At 40.7% G+C, this 20,782-nt stretch overlaps 1 protein-coding gene and 1 pseudogene across 5 annotated transcripts in view; both read left to right on the top strand.

The window, feature by feature from the left end:
- ZNF608 (zinc finger protein 608) overlaps positions 1-20,782 on the top strand; it is a 160,697-nt gene that overhangs the window by 55,263 nt on the left and 84,652 nt on the right. The gene's annotated exons all lie outside the window — the stretch shown is intronic.
- LOC140705114 (U1 spliceosomal RNA) lies at positions 7,071-7,243 on the top strand (annotated as a pseudogene).

Consider the following 20,782-nt stretch of genomic DNA (forward strand, 5'->3'; position numbering starts at 1 on the left):
GTGAGATAAGATTTACTTATTTTAAAACCCATTGGCCCCACCTGCTGTCATTGCACGTCTCTCTGTCTCTTTCCCACTCTCTCTATCACTCTTCACTTGGAGGAGAGGACCTGGGAGGCAATATAACTTACCGGCATGGTGGCTTGAGTCCAGGGTGTCAGTATAAATGGCTGGCAAAAGTAAAATGAATGGCTCAACATTCACCTTGTACTATGGAAACCTGGATAGAGTTCTACTGATTTTCAGTAACCCTTCAATCAGCTTATTTGTGAGGAATATCTCATTACTTTCTGGGATCAAGATGATCTTGTCCTTCAAACAGTATGGGATGTGTCTTGGTGGTAGTAGAAATGGTTTCGAGTCCTAACTATAATGTGAGTTTATTACATTGCATGCCCCTATGTAACTGGTTCCCTGATTGTGACTGTCGGGTGAACTGTTGTAAATTGGACCTCCCCCCCCCCAATAGGCTTAATGTCAAAACAGGGATTTGATTCCTGGATAACTTTTCTCCTTTACGTCAAACTGATGCCTTCTCCTTTATTCATCTTGCCTCTCGCTTGCTTGCTGTTTGCTCCTCTCTTCTGTGTCTTCTCACTCCTCCCTCACCCCTTTAGCTGGACACTCCTCTCCAACTCTTAATGCTTAATTTCTTTTCCTTCCCACTTTTGCTTTCTTACAGCATCATGATGCAAACATGTTAGTTTTAGAGTACCCATCATAGCAGTTATAAAAGTGGATCAGAATGGTTGTAAAAGTGGGTTTTGAAGAATGCAGGACGGGATTAGCTAACATTGGAATGGTTGTCAAAGTGGACTATTGTAAAGTCAGCAATTGTTACATTTGGGATCCTCTGTATTTGTATATAACACTCCTTTTTCTACCTCTGTAAAGGAACTATTTCTCCCTAATATATTAAGATATTGTGTTATGATTATTTCTTAATAAAGTCATGCCACAATATGGTGAATGACAGAAAACAGTGTTTCTTGTAATCCTTAGAATACATTATTTTACATTTCGTTTTGATATTTGTAGCTATATTCAAATCGTCTCATCCCAGACTTATATATTACTAAATCTGGCTTACTGACAGTTCCAACCAAATGGTATGCGTTTTTGCATGCAAAATCACTCCACAACTTTCTGTGTTCTTTTCTTACGTGGAAGGAGCAAGGTGATGCCTGCCTTGCTTTCTTAGGTTGTCCCTTTTGAACATATTGCACCAATTGAAAACTCCTGTGAGACAGAGATGTGAACAGGGAAACAGATGGGAAGCTGGGTTTGCTTCCAGTAAAACCAAGTCAGCTTGTGTTCAAATAGGCTTATTTAAATTAATTGTGACTAGCAGCCTAAATTGACTAAGGGAATTGTGCTAACTTGACTTCATTATGCAGGGAAGATGATGATAATAATATATAACATGTACAAAGTGTTAAGTTTCAAAGCTATTAACATGTAGTTTTTCCAATAACCATGTAAGAATTGTGAACATTATTTCAGTGATTTGCCCATGATTTGTTCATGATTTGTTCACGAGTGAAGCAAGACTTGATCCAGATGTTTATTAGTCTATAAATGATATTATTGGTACCCGTCATTGTTCAGTACCTTTCAGTGGTCCTCCATTATTAAAATTAAGCGTAACATTGTATATTCTGATATCTGATTTTTTTTTTAATTGTATGATATTTATTATTGCAGGAATGGGCAGCTTCCTGCGGTGTGGGAGCCATCAAGCTGGCATTGCTGCTCAATTTGCCTCTGTTTCTATTGCTGATTAAATTCAGCATACACTGAAATTTGATAATAACTGTGCCCACTCAGAATGGCATAGGAGAATATTCTCCTCAGGTCCATAGAGTGGATAAAAATAATGTTTAAAAATCAAATTGACTTAAATCAGAGTTTAAATAAAAACAATTGATTTTTAAAATTTAAATACTGTAATTTAAAAAATCTGATTTTTTTTTTTAAAAGAGATTTAAATCAATTTGATTTAAATCCAATCCACCTTGGCCCCAGGACACCACGTTTAGAGGGTGTGATCACAGTGATTGCCTTATCTGTGGATCCTCCTGAAGAGCAACGAGCTAAAGGTATGAAGAGCACATTTGCCTGTCTGCAGCAAGAAGCAAGATACCATGTGCCACCCCTCTCACGAGTCATTTGAGTAATTGCCACTGCAACTCTCTGGATCCTGGAAAAAAGAAAGGAAAAACAGATCTCTAGTGGCATAGGCCATCCGAGGAAAAAGAAAGAAAAGGAAACTGGTGTACTTCTTTGGCTCTCCTCTGACGGCTGTGTTGGAAGGGCGGTCTGGATAATTTCTAAGCTTTGTTTCAGAGCTCAGGTGACCTCAGAAACTATCCTTGCCACCACACCTAGCTTCTCAGGACCTTCTCTTGAAACCAGCCATCAAAATGTTGTAAGCCACCTAGAGTGTTCGCGACGAACAGATAGGCAGGGTATAAATGGAATGAATGAATGAATGAATGAATGAATGAATGAATGAATGAATAAATAAATAAATAAATAAATAAATAAATAAATAAATAAATAAATAAATAAATAAATAAATAAATAAATAAAATAGAGTGAGATGCTCAAGAATGTCATCACCTTTTCTGGTAGCATGCCCTGTTGTGGGTTTGTTTTCTTTGACATCCAGGGATTACACGGGGAATGGCTGAATTTGGCTCATTGGCAGGTGCCATGTATCACTTTACTTTTTACTGTAAATGGGCAACCTTAGCTCCTTGTCTTTAGCTTGTTGCTTCCCAGGGGACCATCAGATGACAGGGTGGTTGCTATGGCTGCACCCTTTAAATTGGGCAGTGTTGAAAACCTCCCCCCACCCTACAAATGCCAAAATTACTAGTTACGACCCATATTCCCCTGAACCATAGGAGAAGGGTTTCTGAAAGCCAGGAAGTGATACTATCCACCAACAATGAGGAAACAAACAAACAAACAAACAAAAAACTCAGGGGGAGGGGGAGAGAAAAGATTTTGGTGGTGGTAGCATCAGAATGTTTTAGGACTAGCATGAGGTAATTTCAGGAAATTATGCTTTTTTACTATATTGTTTGGTGCTGGTACTTTTACTGGATAGGGCACTTCCGTGTGTACAATGAGCTGGATGGACGTACAGAACTTCCTTTTCCATTGAAGTGAATGGAGAAGCCCACTTGTCCATCACAATTCCTAATGTGTTTTAGTTTTATAGTATTTAAATGTCTTGTTTGCAATGTACCATCTGTTTTCTTTGTCAACCCCGTACATCGTGAATCACATCTGTTACATCTGTCCCTATAAAACAGGGGCGAGCAACCATGGAGCGTCTAGAAGCCACTCCGCCCCATTTTGAGTCCCCTCACCCTCTGTGGCCACTTACTCAAATCCAGAAGATCACTTTTAGTCTATGCATCTCCACTTTGGGCCAGTTTATTTCCACACAATAGAGAGCTACAGAGGGGCCCTCGTTAAAAAAACAAAAACAAAAAACCTCACTACAGTGGTGCCTCACTTAATGATTGCCCCACATTACAACAAATCCAATTTACGACGGTCTTTTTGCGATCACAATTGCGATCGCAAAACGATGGTCTAAATGGGGGAATTTCGCTTTGCGATGATCGGTTCCCCGCTTTGGGAACCGATTCTTCGCTAAACGGCGATTTTCAAACAGCTGATCGGCTGTTTCAAAATGGCCACTGGGTAAGTAAAATGGCTCCCCACTGTGTTTAGGGACGGATTCCTCGCTATACAGGCACCGAAAATGGCTGCCGTATGGAGGATCTTTGCTGGATTGTGAGTTTTTAGCCCATTGGAACGCATTGAAAGGTTTTCAGTGCGTTTCAGTTGACTTTTATTTTCGCTTTACGATGTTTTCGCTTAACAGCGATTTTCCTGGAACAGATTATCGCCGTTAAGCGAGGCACCACTGTAGTTGCATGCAGCCCATGAATGTTCCCACTCCTGCTTTTCAGGATGGAAGGTGAGGATGCAGTCGCAAACAGGAGCAGTTGTTTGTCCTTGCTCTATCTCAGCTTTAATACACTGGACTGGCTAGCTGGTGTAATAAAGTAGTAGGAGTGTGTTGACAGCAGTGGCAGTGAAGTGACAGAAGATAAATCTGGGCAAGGAAAGTGGGGTAGAGGGCAGAGACCGACAAGACCCACCCAGTGCTGTTAGGATGCTGGGAAGAAAGTTGTTCTCCATGAAGCAGTCCGTATTGGCTTAAAGTAAAGATGGTGATATTTCAGATATTTGGACTTCAACCCCCAGAAGGCGTAGTTACCATGGCCAGTAAAGGATTGTAATTCAGAACATCTGTGGGGGCAGGCAAAGATTCCTTGTGCATGGGTTTAAGGCTTGCAAAGGGAGAGAATTCTCTTATTTAAATGCTACATATTATTTTTCAGCTATCCTTGCCGGGTACGTTGACAGCTCATTTTGTTGGTCTGCCATTCTGTGGCTTGGACAAGGCAGATGGTTATAAGTATGTGCGGCACGGTCTGTATTCTTCAGCCTGTGAAGCACAGAAGCCTCCAGACCTCTCTTTGGGCTTTCTGGAGTGATCAGTTGCTCTAACTGACACTGAAGTGGCTTTGTAATCTCGGGGGGGGGATGAGAATTTTAGAGGTAAATTTTCTAGCGCTTAAAAAGTCTGCAATGCCATAATGCAGAAAGTCCAGTGTCGTGAATGATTTTTATTTAACACCAGCAATGGACCAGGTAGTGTGTATAGTGGGGGGAAATCCGGTATATGAAAGATGGAAGCCTCTTTTATTATGTGATACACTAAAAAGGGATCACAATAGAAGGAAAGAAATAACACATGTTTAAGTAGTGGTTTGGAAACCGCAGGAGAACTAAAGACTTGAAAGTCTAGGACAATACTGACCAGGGTGGATAAAAATCAATGATTCAATCAAATCACATTTAAAAATCAAATCGATTAAATCACAGTTCTAAAATTGATTTTTAAAATTTAAATAGTCAAAAATCAATTTAAAAAAAAAATCAAATCCATTCTGATACTGACAGTGTGTTTACATTAGTAACTCAAAGTAGGTAGTTTGTAGCGCTGCCAGTCTTTTAGCTGGGTGTACATTTGTGCCTTTTAACACCAACCTGGTAAAATAGACATTTAGCAGATGAAGCTTTTACTGGCATAAAATGGGACTGGGTGTGAATGTGTGTATAAAGCTTTGGTGGCTAAATCTGTTTGTATTGGGTTTCTGGTTGAAAGCATAGGAAAGGTTTTCTAAAGGGGGAGGGGGATTTGTCATATACTGCCAAAGGATTTGACCTATCAAGCTGAGGTTTGTGTCCATTTGTGGTCTGTGAAAGTCTACAAGACAAGAGACACAAGCTGCAGAGTTTATGTTTGGTTCCGTTTGGCAGTTTAATTACCTGTGATCATTGCCAATTGTAGCAACAGGGCATAAATTTTAGTTCAGTGGAGGTGTAGATTGTTAACTTCTGCTCTTTCAAATTCATTCCCTTTGTTTTGTTTTTACTTTATTCTCCTTTGTGTATATACTAACATGGGAAAGTTTTATATGGTAATTAAACTGTTGGCAGAGAATTCATATTTTTCTCATGTTCCTTTATTAAGGATATTTGTTTTGCTTGCAGTCCAGATTCCTGCTTTTATCTCAGAGGGGTTTAGAAAAAAGATTACATTATATATAATATTATATATCATGCTCCTGATGTTCTTTAAAAGGTCTCACCTGAAGCAGAAGCCCCAACTTCTCTGGCTTACAGTTAACCTTCTGCTGAACTTAACAGTTTTCAACTGGCATAAGCCTGCCACTGCATTCTAGAACTTTCCTTTTCAGGTGTTTACAGAGGGAAATTATGGGAGTTCACCAGAGTGATGATGACTCATAGTATTTTTCTCAGTAGAGAAGAGATGCTTCATTCCTAGTTTAAGTGGCTTTGATTGACAAGTGATTTTATTTGACAGTAAAGCAAAACAAAAATAAATTTTACTGCAAGTCAGCAGGGAATAAATACCTTGTCACATTGTTTTTTAATTGTTTAGTAAAAAAATTAATGCATAGTTGAAAAGACAAAGGTATGTTTACTGTGGTGGGTGTGGTTTTAATCCCCAAATACAGAATATCAACTTTTTACAAACAGTTTGCACTTAGACTATGAGCCTTCTTTAAAAAGTGGTGTCATCTACTGTTACTCAAAATCAGCAGTCTCTTCAGAAGCCTTGCATTCTGTGTACATGTTTTAAAATAAATAGTATCTCATGCTCTAAATACAGAATTCATTAGACAGCTAATCTGGTGCTTCCCCCCCCCCCCATTTTTCCTTTTTTACTTCTTGGACCTTGAGTATCTTTAGCCCTTTCCTCCCCTGCCCCATTTATTCCTAAAGCTGTGAATAGTGATCTGTAGAATTTGTGATAATATCTAAATGTTTCCTTTCTAATTACAGTGGTGCCTCGCAAGACAATTGCTTCGCAAAATCGCAAAATGATGAATTTGCTATTTTTGCTAGACGGTGACTTTTTTGAGCAATGTTGTGCTTCCCAAAATGATTATTCCTATGGGCAATTTTTGCTGGTCAATGTTTAGGTCCTTGCCTCGCAAGACAGTTTCCCCCCCCCAAATCCTGTTTTACAAGACAGTTTCCTCCCCATTTGGAACACATTAATTACATAAGACCTACTTTTTTATCCCAAAAAAGTATATGCTGCTGGCTTTCCAGGGTCCTCCCATAATCCTCTAGTGCACAGGTATTAGCATATGCTAACACCTTATGCTAATAAGGTGTTAAGTGTTCCTCCCACAATCCTCTAGTGCACAGGTATTAGCATATGCTAACACCTTATGCTAATACCTGTGCACTAGAGGATTGTGGGAGGAACACTTAGCTCCTGATGGGGGTCCCGCAGGGCATCCCAAAACACTGAGGAGCTCTCTTGGCCTAGGGCAGGACTGGGGCTGTGCAGCCCTGTACTGAGTGCGAGGTGCAGCCAAGGGGTCACCATGACTTGGGGGGTTAGGGGACAGAATGAGGTAGGAGATGCAAGGGCCATTCCAACTTATACCTTGCAGGGGAAATACCATGTCATAAAAATGGTCTTCCTAGAGAGAGGCTCACCCATTGCACTTTGGGCATGCTGCTAATCCTTGTGATTTCCCCAAATGTGGGGAATTCAACTGCATAATTTGTGTTAATGGAAAATTACACTTGTGGTAAACTAGTTTTTCTAAATTCCTTTTCATCTTGATTTCTTCTCATCAGGACCTATTTCAAAGGTAGCAATTCCTGATGATGCTTTATATTCTGTTCTTTCTCTTTTTTTCCTCTGTGGTAAAGGATCAGGGCAAATGGAGTTACCCTTGTCAGGAGCCAGGGGGCTGCTTTGACTCCTTTTATTCTCTTTCTTTGTTGCTGGAGAGAGAAAGAGGGTTAAGGTTATTTGAGACCCCTTGAATTTTCAAAGGCAGAGCAGGTGAGGGTATTGCTTTTCCCCAAGATGGTATGGGGAACTGTGTTTTGCAAGACAATGTCTTCTATGGATACTTTTTGCAAGATAGTGATTTTTTCCCCAATTGGAAAGCATTAAATAGATTTCAGTGCATTCCAATTGGGAACTGGGTTTCACAAGACGATGTTTTTGCAAGACAGTGATTTCAATGGAACAAATCATCTTGCGAGGCACCACTATATTCTGATCACAGCTACTACCATAATTTCATTAGTATTCTTCTTAGGTTCTTCTTTGTGGTCTCTCTGAATGCACGTCGTTGTCGTTTAGTCGTGTCTGACTCTTGGTGACCCCATGGACCAGAGCATGCCAGGCCTGTGAATGCACAGTAATGGGCTAATCTGTGCCTGCGCAGAGCAGTCTCGGAACTTTCTAGCTCAAGCACATCGTGCTGCGACCTCCCACACGCTGGCTATAACTCCGCCCTGGCACCGAGTCCCTCAGTTCCTTTCTTGCCACCGCTGCAGCAGCTTCACCGGGAACTTTTGCGTTTGTTAAAAAAAAATCCTTCCCTTTCCATTGGACCTCCCTTGTTTCTTTCTTCGGATCGTCTTGACTTTGCTACTGTCTTCGTGAGTACAACTAAAAGAATATAAAAGGACTTGTAGCATTTATGGCCGCTCCAGTCCTCTTTAAGAGGTGTGAGTCGTGCAATAACAAGATTCCTCTTTCTGATGGCCATTCTCGCTGTTTATTTTGCCTTGGGGAGGAACAGCAGCTGTCCCTTTGTGCAAAGGCTTCACTAAGCCGGCGCGTAAGTTGCGGCTTCAGCGCCTACGTTCCTACTTGTGGGAGAAGCCCCTGTCCCCATCCGAAAGGACCTCCATCGATTCTCCCTGGCCTGAGCTGCTGGCGTCAATCTCCAGTTCTCCCCCGTCATCAAAGCCTTCTAAGGCAGAGGTCCCCAACCCCTGGTGCAGGTCCGTTGCCTCAGCCAAATGGGGCCATGGAGACAAACCTCCTGCCCCCTGCGCACACACTCACCCCTACACAGCTGATTTGCGCATGCGCACATGCTCCAGCTTGCACATATGAGTGCCGCGCCGCCATTTGCACATGGGCACAAGTGCGTGCCCCCACACAACTGCCACACCACTGGTTGCACACGCTCGTATGCGCATGAGCATGGGGGTGCCCCGCCTTCCCCAGCTGGTCCAGGGGGTGAAAAAAGTTGGGGACCCCTGTTCTAAGGGAGCTAAGATAGTGTCCAAACTGCAGGCGTCTTCTTCGGGCTCGAGGTTGACGGCCACGGTATCGATACCGAAGACTCCCTTGAGCTCAACATTGAAGAAAAGAAACAGGACACACAAGCCTCCGTGTGCACTGGAGGTAGCTTTTCCCACTCTGCCTCAATCGGAGGATTCCCAGCGAGACGCGGTCACATTGAACTTGACTATTCAGATGCTTCCGCAAAACGACTGGTTTACAGTCATAGACCTAAAAGACACCTATTTTCATATCATTCATTCAGACCACCATTGATTTCTGAGGGTCTCAGTAAAGGGAGTGAGCTACGAATTCAAAGCCCTCTCGCTTGGGTTGTCCATGGCTCCCTGGGTATTCACCAAATGTCTTGCCCTGATCGCAGCGCACCTCTGTCTCTAGGGTGTCACGGTGTTCCTCTACCTAGACGACTGGCTGCTGGTATCGCTGTCTTTGGCCCAGGCCAAGCACAACACTGCCTTAATGTTGTCTCTCTTGGAGGCTCTGGCTTTTGCATCAATACAGAAAAAACCACTGTGATCCCTACTCAGTGCATCTCCTACACTGGGGGAGTATTGAACACTCAGGCAGGATGGGCTTACCTGCCCCAAGACTCCATCAATCGATCTCTGCTCTAGAATAAACTGTCCAGCAAAGGAATAAACCCTCGTCTGCTGTTCTTGGTATGTACACTTCACTCTGACAATAGTTGCCAAGTTCAGGTCAATAATAAAGGTCTTCTGACCAAAGATGCCTCAATCTCTAAAGGAGTTAAACAAGGCTTTGTCCTTGTTCCTGCTTTTTTAAATTTATTCCTGTCAGATCTACCAGCCCATATTGCCATAATTGAACATCAATTAAACCAGTACAGTTACTGGTTTTAATGCCAATAAAAGTTTTTGTTTGATTGATTGACTGATAGTATTATTCTTCTTAGGTTCTTCACTAGTTATGTTGCTTCATACAGTTTTAGTACTTCTTGACATGGCTGGGAATCGTTGCACAATTTACTCCTGTAAACGGGTGATGGTGTCATAAGCAGGGGCAATGTTAGACAATTAAAAACTTCCTCCTTTCATCTCAAAGCTTCTAAGTAAGGAAAGGGACTACATAGGAGTTGGAAAAGCTGTGGAAGAGAAGGAAGCTTTTAATTAGAGTGGTGCCTCGCTAGACAATGATAATCCGTTCCACTGAAATCGCTGTTTAGTGAAATCATTGTCTAGCGAAAAGCATTTCCCCATTGGAATGCATTGAAACCTGTTTAATGTGTTCCAATGGGGAAGAATCGTCGTTGTCTAGCGAAGATCGGCCATAGGAAAGGAGCTTTGTGAACCGCCTATCAGCTGTTTAAATCACTGTCTTGCGAAGCTTAGATCCCGAAAACACCCATTTTGCAAGTGCAGAGGGAGCTGTCAAAATCGTTGTCTAGCAAAAATCAGTTTGTGAAGCAGGGACCAAACATTGTCCAGCGAAATTCCCCCATAGGAATCACTGTTTTGCAAATCGCTGTAGCGATCGCAAAAAGTCGATGTCTAGCAAAAAACTGTCATGCGGGGTAACTGTCTAGCGAGGCACCACTGTACCAAAAATAACCCCTGGGGATGACATTATCCCCTTGCATAAGTGTAGTTACCCTGGCAGAATTTTGGCCAGTGTGTGATTCTTACTGTGTAACAGAAACTCTGAAATTAAAAGAGGATATAGCTGTGTGAAATCGGTATTTTAACTGGCTGTTACATTTAAAACGTTTTTCAAAAAGCATGTATTCTTCACAGGTGCCTTTGCGCTTGTTCTTTTAGTGGAGGATATTTTTATTTTGTTTGAGGGAGCTCTGAGCAATGATGATATGTTGCAAGCAAAGCAGCGTCTAAAATTTTGTAGCCAGTAAGTTATTCTTCCTGGAGTTCTTTTTTCCCTTTTATTTAATTTTGAATAATCCACTGCAAGAGATGTAGTTTATGTTTCTCATTACATGGCTGAAGTATTACAGTTTTCTTTCTTTTACCTGTTTTATGATTTTTGGCCTTAGTATTTCTCTATTGGTTACTCTCTTGAACTAAGAAATTTTTATCATCCTGTGGTAAATCTGCATTTGAATTGTTTTTTGACTTGTTAATAATAGCCAGCATTAAAGTCCATGATTCCGTGCCATACTGTAGAACTGAGACTATGTATCACCATGTAGTGGGCAATTCCCAAAGCAAATTTAATTTTTTTATTGTGTATTACATTTACTTTTTTAAAGGAAGGTGCTCGAAGCTGTCTCTGTTTTGTTCTGACTTGCTTTGCCAAATTCCAAGTTACTTACCTTTGTCAGAACATTCCACACTTTCATTTTGGATGTTGAAGCACATTTCTTTGGCATTTAAGTGGATGTTAGCACAGCATAAAAATGAGCCTTTTAAAATACTATTTATTCTTCACACTTCACACTGAAAAAACTCATTCAGAGGATTTTACGTACTTGAATGAAATGCTCAAAACTGAAATACCTCTGCTATCCTTCATATTTCATTTCAGAATTTTTCTTTTAGAAAAAGAAGGAGCAAATAGATTCTGAACCATCTTTGGTAATCCTTGCTTATTTTGGTATTTTTTAGAACAGATGAACACTTGCAATATCTGGACAGCTTCAGATGAAAAATATAATAATACAAAACTAACAATGGTCTGTTCATAAAATACATATTAATGTTTGAAGTTCAGGAAGGTTCCTGACATCTCCACTCCTGAAACAGCGCTTTTAAAACTGTTTAAGGTGTTTTGTAAAAGTGTGAGTGAATTTCTGAAAGTAATCATTCTGCTTTGTTATGCTATACCAGACTAATCAGAGCTTTTGTTATATAAGAAAGTTATAGAAAATGGCCCATGTTTCCTAGGCCTGTAGCATAGCAGCCGGCTGTAGCTGGTTGAATTATTAGGCTCTTGTGCAGTGCAGTTCTTCTACACATACAATTTCTATTAAGGAAGATTAGTATTTTGTTGTCACACTTGCTCAGGCCATGACTGGGGACTGCTTCTCTGTGGTCAGAAAATAATATTGCTTCAATTGTGCTGTAATTGCTCTTTCTTTTTATTTAAATGTTTTTCAAATGTAGTGATCTGTTTTGAATTCATTTTAAAGTAATATTTCAGTCTACCTAGAAGCTGGATCATCATTTATGCTTGTTATTTTCACAAAGTTCTCACAGTGGTCACAATCATGACTGCAGCGCATGGGTTCAGATTTCAGCAATTGGATGGAAAGGTCTTAAAATGGGCCAGATGGTGTTCCTGTTCGGTGGATTTGTAGCGGCTTGAAGGACCATATCTCAAAAGCCCTCACTAGTGTTTCCCTATCATTCTGGAGAGAAGGGACAAATGAGGTGCCAAAGGGTTATGTCCTGGACCTGATGGTATTGAACATCTTCATACTTTACTTGAATGACTGAAGAGAAGGGATGCTGACCAGAGTGGCAGATGACACCAAATTAAGAGGAGTAGCTTCAGGAGACAGAATCAGGATTTATGGTGATCTTAGCATTGGAGAACTGGGCTGATGCAGAATTTATTTCAACAGGGAAAAATGTAAGTTCTGCATTTAGGCGAAAACTCAGGTGAACAAATACATAATTGATGACAAATGGCTGGCAATAACATACTATATGTGAAAAAGGATGTAGGGAATTTTGTAAAGCACAAGGAAAATATGAGTCAACAGTGTGTTAGTGTGTGTGCAGTGTGGCAAGCAGAAAAGAAAAGCTAATGTAGTTCTGGACTGCATCCACTGAAATAGAGCATCCAGATGAAGGGAAGTAACATTCTCTATTCACACTATTCTAATTTGGTGATATCTTACCTGGAATACTGTGTCTAGTTCTAGGCACCAAAGCTTAGAAGAAATATTGACAAGCTGGAATATGTCTAAAGAAAGGCAGTCAGGATGGTAAAGTAGTGTTAGAGTGGGCAACTTCAGAAGCCATAGGGGTCAATTTTCTGTTTGCAGGATCCACCAGAGGATGCCCCAGCCCCAAAATTAGAAATAATCAAAACTAAAGTTTGCTGGAAGTCCACATCTAGTTTCTGTTGTTGTTGTTGTTGTTGTTGTTGTTGTTGTTAGGATTTTTGTAGGGCTGGGAGGTTCTGCACCACATTTTATTTAAAAATCCCACCACTCCCTCAAACCTCCAAGTGCAGGAAAATGGCACTTTTTTCCCCTGTATCCTACATCCCAGATCTGAAGTCAGAAAAAAATAGTTTAGGTACCTAGGTGTCCCTGTCTGCATTTTGTCTGCTCCTGTGGTAAAGTATTTGGAAAATAAGCTCTGTAAGGAACACTTGAAGGAGTTGGCAGTGTTTAACTTGAAACAGAGAACATTGAAAGGTGATTTGAGACCCATTGTGAGCTGTCCTGGCAAACCTTTCCCTGACAGTAATGTGGGCTGTATGAAAACTAAACATTTTATTAACAGAAAACAATAGAAACAGGCTCAGCTGACAGGACCAGGCTTAACAAGGCATCAACCTGCCCCTGGTCCCTGTCCAAACCTGTCCCTGATCCCCATGGCCTTGCTCTGCCAAGTGGCTCCAGGTTGTGGACAGAAACTCCTTCCCTTCCATGAGTTCAAGCACTCTTTGCAGGTGAGCCAGGCAGAGGGTTCTGCAGCAGGGATGTTGGATGGAGGCTATTAGTTCTCCTTGCAATGGGAGCTCAGGTGCCAGTGCTGGCATGATGACAAGACCTTTAGGTAGAACTGCCTGGCTGGTAGGTAGCATAGGTCTCATCCTAGAATTGTCGAATGCCGGAAACACCCACGTGATTTTTTCTGGAGCATGGGAAGGAAGAGGTAAGCATGTCGCCCCGGCTCCCTTGTCAGAAGAAGGGCCAGATAGCTCTCTGTAAGCCTTGGTGTGTGTGTGTGTGTGTGTGTGTGTGTGTGTGTGTGTGTGTGTAGGGCATCTCTACCCTCGGCATTAGTGATAATGAACCTTCTGCTGGTTTGCCTCCCGGCAATCCACTCAACAACTGGCCTCATCCTGATGTACCCAGGCCACTTCCTCCAGTGGCACAAACAGGTCCACCCAGCGGCCATGTTCAGGGTTGCGCGAGCAGATGACCTCCCAAGCTTTCTTCCGTGGCGCCAGTCCTGATGTCACTTATTCTGCCTCACATGCCTCCCAATCAACAGGTCTTCATCCTCTGTTGTTGACCCCCTCCTTAAGTATCATTCCCACCATCATTGCACTTGCCTCCTCCAGGGAGTTTCCCATGGCAGCAATGTGCCGACCCCCAGTCTTATCAGGGAGCTGCATGTTAGAAGTTCCACTGCCCAATCCTATGTGGTGGGACGTCTACTAGTCCGGTAGGCAGGGCCCCTGCTGGCCCCCACATCCATCTTCAACTATCTGAAGAACTGTTGCATAAAAGTTGGAACAGCCTTGTTTTCTACAACTTTAGAGTACAGAACCTAAAGGAATAGATTCAAATTATAACAAAAAAAAATGGTTTCAATGTTAGTAGTAGTAGGCATCCTTTAGTCTTGAAAGACTATGGTAACATGATCTGTATGAAGGTCTTGGAACAGCAGCTAGTGTGGTTGAGAATGTCAATTCAAGAGTGACAATCCCTTCCACACTGAAGACAAATACAATCTGTCCCGTCCAGCTCCCTGGTTTTGCTGGTTTCGGGGCTGCCTCTTTGCCTCAGCCTGCTGTACAAGGGTCTCTTCAAATTGGGAGAGGCCATAATGCACTGCCTGCCTCCAGGCTGAATGCTCAGACGTCAAGGTTTCCCATCTGTTGAGGTCCATTCCTAAGGTCTTCAGATCCCGCTTGCAGATCTCCTTGAATCGCAGCTGTGGTCTCCCTCTGGAGCGGTTTCCCTACACTTATTCTGCATACAGGAGATATTTTGGAATCTGACCATCAGCCATTCTCATGACATGCCCAAGGCAATGTAGATGTCGCAGTTTCAGCAATGTATACATGCTAAAAATTCCAGCTCGTTCTAGGACTACTCTGTTTGGAACTTTGTCCTGCCAGGTGATACCAAAAATGCATCGGAGACAACGCATGTGGAATATGTTCAGCTTCCTCTCCTGCCGTGCACACAGGGTTCCAGGACTCACTGCAGTACAGGACTGTGCTCAGGACACAGGCTCTATAGACCTGGATCTTGGTGTACACCATCAGCTTCTTATTAAGCCATACTCTCTTTGTGAGTCTAGAGAACATGGTAGCTGCTTTGCCAATGCGTTTATCCAGCTCGACATCTAGGGTGAGAGTGTCGGAGATCGTTGAGCCAAGGTACACAAAGTTTAAATGCTACTTCCTAACAATAAAAAGAGTGTGGCAGTGGCATGGACTGCCTTGGGAGGTGGTGGATTCTCTTTCATTGGATGTTTTGGAACAGAGGTTGGATGTTCAAATCTCAGGAATACCATGGCTCTCAGTGCCCTCCCTAAGGAGAGGGATTGGCTTATTGTTTCTTCAAATCCCTTCCAGCTTCACAGTCCTACAATTTTAAAGTCCTGTGATGCTCTGTTTAGCAATTTGTTTTTCAACTGTTTTGAGAAGCTAGAGTATTCTTCTGTGAGTGTGTATCTGAATTAGAGGCTATTGGATTTATCCACGCTAATGTCTCTTTTACATCAATTAGAATGTGATTCTTTCCATGGGACTTGAACTGTTTTCAAATGATGGGGTCTGCAAGTCTATTTAACTGTAATGCAAGTGTTTTGCATCCATTATGGTCATTAAAATAGTTTCTTATTGACTTCCCAAAGAATTTTCATATGTGGTCTTTTAATCCGGCACTAGTCTGGAGCCTTATTGTCTACACCTGACCAACTAGCACTCTATTTTTAGGGTAATTGGGCACCAGAAGCTCATAAGCTGAGTAGCATTGCAACTTTTAGTGTAAATGTTCTATCTAATTTATATTCTGTATAACCTTTTGTACAAAATCAGGAACAGCAGGCTGAATGCTGGTTACGTAGTCTTATTGTCTTTGCACTTTAAGAGGACTTTGGTGAGGTCAGAAAGGAGCTAATGAACTGAATATGCTGATTTGACAGAAATGTTTTATACAGCTGAATGATTAGCCCTACTTCCTAGTGAATAATGCTTTCAAGCAATATAAACGTGTCTTCTTTCTGGTACCCATTTGTGTGGATTTGTAGGACTGAAGTGTTGTTTGACTGTGGAATAATTGGTTACATTAGCTAGTAATGTTTTAAATCATGAAAATGATCTGCCAGTACAAGCCTTAGGTGTGTTAATGGTGTGCACCATATATTCTGTATCCAGATGCCCTTCTGTTTCTACAAACTTTTCTATATGCTAGTCTGTAGTGCCAGATTAGAATGGATTTCACTGAGCTGTTCTACTTATGTTTTGGACTGTATTCTGTCCACCAGAAATGTGCAATGGATTGTTGATGTCAGAGGTGTTCAACATCGTAACACATAGTGCTGATAATGTATCTTAATACATACTAAATGGGTCACAGTGATAGGATTAAAATATGCTATGATGTTTTTCATATTGAAAAAATAGAAGTACATTATATATTAATTCAGTTTACACAGTTTATAATACTGTAGATCCTTACATGATTACTTCTGTGCCAGTGTACAGAAGTAAAACCTTGTAACTGAAGATTAGTTTCATTAGTATTTAGTTTCATCATCAAGCACTGAAAACCTTTGTAAACCTGAAGTGTAGTCACATAGATAGCCTTGGGAATTGAGTTCAACAACTATATATGACCCTGTAATTTGAACCAATATATTTCATTAACATATCATTACTGGGCAGCATTAAAGAGTTGTTTTCAGTGGATTGATTATTTTGTTTAATTTGTGCACTGGTCACCTGCAAATAAGCACACAAGAGGAAATCTTGGCACTTGCTTATGTAATTGCTACTTAACAACCTTGGATAGGCTAATGGAGTTCAAAATAGCCAGGGCTGGGTGACCTGTGAGTGACTTCAGAAAGCAGATGATGGAATTTGATTGGAAGAAGGGGGAGACTTGGGATTTCCTTCTTCCCACTTGCAAGGTTGCAGCTCCATGAACACAATCTTCAGTTTATAGTGGAAGACTCCCAAATTAATATTGACTTTACCACCGTTCAGATTAATTTTACCATATAAAATAATTTGGTTTGTGACTTTTTTCTCCATAAGGAATGCACAGTGAAAAGCAACCGTCTTCAAGTACACAGCATTGTATTCCGGCAGAAAAGATCAGTCAAATATTGTCGGAAGCTAGCAAATATTGTCTAGTTGAGGAAGCTGAATTTTTAGCTAAGTTTAATTAACCTTTACACTACTGCAAAAATCTTATATGGTCACAGAAACAAAGCTACCTGATTACATAGAAGGAAGAATTGATTGAACATTGATTTTCCCTTATCTTTCCCCCACAATCTCGGACATGTTCGTGTTTTATATGAGACACAATATTTATAAAATCAGATTAAGTGCAAAATAAAATACAGAAAGGATTGTGTTGAATACTTTGAGCAGATGTATTCTCTTTTCATGCATACAGAATTTTTTTCCCATGTAAATTCTGACAACGCTAAGATTTTCCATTGGCTTCTGAACCCCTTACCCTTGGTGTCACCAAACTGGTACCACACTGCTCTCCCTGCCAAATAGGCAGAAGTGATCCTGGCAATTTACAGTAGACCTTACTTCATATTTTTGCTTAGTTTTTGTGATTTTCTCTACAGCCTCTTCCCCTCTCCCCCATCACCAGCATTTATTCTCCCTCCTATCAAGGTCACAAGAACAGGATTACACCAAGAATTTGAAGAGGAGTGGGCACTAGACAAGGATAAGCAAAATGCTAGAGCAAGGTGGGACATTCTTTCAGTCTGAGAGTTAAATTGAGCTTCAGAGTTCTTGAGGGCTATATTGATGTGATAGGTGGGAGCAAATAAGAGATCTGGCACTTTTAGACATTACGGCCTGTAGGCTTTAGGACAGGCATTTTGGTCTTTCAGTGTATCCCCCAGAGAGCACAACAACTGGGAAACAATGGTGTCATTGAGAGGGGAGCATGTGGTGGTTATGTACAGTGATAACAGGTATGTGTGGGAATAGCTGTGGCCGAATATAAATAGGCTGAGTGTTGGAATGATTGGTGGATGATATAATGTTGAATGCTGATAGGCTGATATGTTTAGATTATGATGGGAGGTAGCAGTGAGGGAGTTGAGAGAGGATCGTCTGTGTTAGTTTGTAGAGAGAGTCTGTTTTGGGAGAGTCTTGAGAGTTGATTCGACTGTCTAGAGTTAGTGAGGAGAAAGGAATTACAGTAAAGTAATTATAGTGTGTCTGCAGAAATACCTAGTTTTAAAGCTAGACTAAAGTAGAGTAGACTAAAGTAGTTTGTGTGAATATTACACACACATACACATACACACACACACACAACATACATTATAAGGAGACATGAGGGAGAGCTTTTTCTGCCATAGCACCCCAATTGTGGAATGCCTTCCCCGTAGAGGCTCAGTTGGCACCAACATTGGTATCATTGGTATGCCAGGCCAATGTTTATTTATTAGAGCTTTTAGGGGCTGAGGATCATGGCCTGTGCAGGGTTTAGTGCCATGTGTTTGAGTGTTTTAATTGTTTGCTTGACTTTAGATTGTTTTAAATATCATATGTTTAAAATTGTTTTACACAGTTTTGTAACCTGCCCTGGGCTCCTATGATATGCGGAAGGCTATACAGTGGTGCCTTGCTAAACGATTGCCTCGTGGGACGAAAAACCCGCAAGACAATTGGTTTTTGCTATCACGATGGTGCCTTGCAAGACTTTTTTTGAGACCGATCCTTTGCAAGACTTTTTTTTTTTGAGACTGATGCATAGGGAACCTCGCAAGATGATTTTTTCACAAGACGATGATTTTCGCGGAAAGAATTAAAATCGTCTTGCGAGGCACCACTGTAAATGTTTATGACTATAATATTGAACATATTAATTTTCTTTCCAGTTGAGACTGCTACAGATTCATTACTCTTCCTTTCCTTCCTTACACATTTTTTCCTAATAAATAATTTTTAAAATATTCCTGACAAAACTGATTGGTTATTTATAAGTAATGTTTAAAGATATTTGCATGAGAGAATAGAGTGTAACACCCACATCATCTCAGGCAATACTAAGACTTGCATAAGAAGACAGCACTTACATAAGAAACCTTTTCACTTAAAAATGAAATAATATTAATCCCAGTTGAGGCTTGAATTCACAGGCTGGTTGGCACAGATTAAGTAACAGTCTGAAACACTTTGAAGATCTGGTTGTCCTTTGGACTAATGTCTAACCTAGTGTTACTAAGAAGAGGTGCCTAGGTTTTAAGGTGTATGTGTCAGAAAGATGCTTTTGGTTAACTGGGGAATGTGTGTAACTGACTAGAGATTGAAAATAGTGAGCAGGGATATTTCCCTGGGGTTGCCACACATTGAAATTCAGATTTGAAGTCCAAGGAGGATCACAGTTGACATTGCAACCAAAGGGCTACCCACTTCTTTTACTGGACATACCACGTTGTACAGTCAATCATGTTTGCATAGGACAATAGAGTGAAAGTTGAAATTTCCCTTTAGTAGTTATTAGAGATGGATGTGAATTAAGAAACGAATCTAAAAATTGTTTAAAAATCGCTAATTGATTTGTATTCATATTCCTTCCTGATTAATAGGAATCAATAAATTTTTGGTGCTTTTTGATTCATGAACTTGTTGGGACTATAAAATGGTTCCTTAGGCACCCAGAGACATCACAAAGAAGCTTCTCCAAACTCTCCTCTACAATCTCTCCAAGTCGGATAAATATTGAGTAATGGACATTGGATTATACACCTACAAAGAGCCCCCCAAGGAAAGTCCTGGAGATGCCAAAACCAGCAATCCCTCCATGTTTCGGTAAAGATTGGGTTTCAGACATCCAAGTTATAGACCCACAAAGTGGGTCCTCCCAGGAAAGTGCCCTTTAGCAACTGGTTTGTGGGAAACCAGTCTTCAGCAAACTTGGAGAGATTGTAGAGGAGAATCAGAAGACTGTGATTTTGATATCTCTAGGTGCCAGGAGGGCATTTTATAAGATTTTAAAGGCAAAACAAATTATTTATTTATTTTATTTTATTTTATTTTATTTATATCCCGCCTATCTGGTCGTATCAGGATTCGTATTGATTCATTATTTCATTGGGAAAAATTGCCAATTCGTTATTCGGAAACCTTGATAAATCATGAATCAAAACGAATCATAATTTTTCTCATCCATTAAATTTTCCGGTTATTTTTTTAAAGAGTTGCTGTTTTTTGTTTTTTTGTTTTAAAGATGGGCGCCTCTTTCCTTATCATTTTCAAGAGATGATAAAGTTTGGAAAGATTATTAGCAAAAGCAGACATACAGAAAACACCAGCTTTACTTGTATATAAAAAGGACATGGAAGTGAACAAAGTTGGGAAAATTCTAGGTTTGTGGTTGCTACTGCCATTTTTAAAAAAGCAGGAGCTGTCACCTTAATTAGAAACACGTATTAAGTCCTGTGAAGGGCTAGCAGCTAGCGTGATATGGCTTCTGAAAAAACGAGTGACAGCTAATAATTTTAATGTATTTCTGAATCTCAGAGAAATATTTGGCAGATCATTTCTACATATCACTTAGGTTATATTTTTAGATCATGTTTTTTCACTCGTTAATACTGCAGAATAAATGCTTAGGCAGCTGCCTAATGCATTGTACTTTCAGAGCTCTCTGATTTCAATTGAAAGTCTAGTGGTGACATACATTTTTTCCAGGATCTGTGCTGGGATCTTATTTTTCAATTGTATATAAAGATAATTGCATTTGTGTCGTTGTTGTGTTTAAAAGGGGAGGTGCAAAAGGCTTTGCTGTCGTTAATATGCAAAATAGAGCTGCTACTGCCTTTTACAACTTCCCTTATGTTAATGAAAACATTTTCTGAGAATTGGCAGATCCGCACATAGGAGCTGATGCCAGCTATTTTCATGGGCCAGTTCAAGGCGTAGCAAAAGGGGAAGAATGCC

Source organism: Pogona vitticeps, chromosome 2 (assembly GCF_051106095.1).
Source record: "Pogona vitticeps strain Pit_001003342236 chromosome 2, PviZW2.1, whole genome shotgun sequence".
NCBI classification, from domain to species: domain Eukaryota; kingdom Metazoa; phylum Chordata; class Lepidosauria; order Squamata; family Agamidae; genus Pogona; species Pogona vitticeps.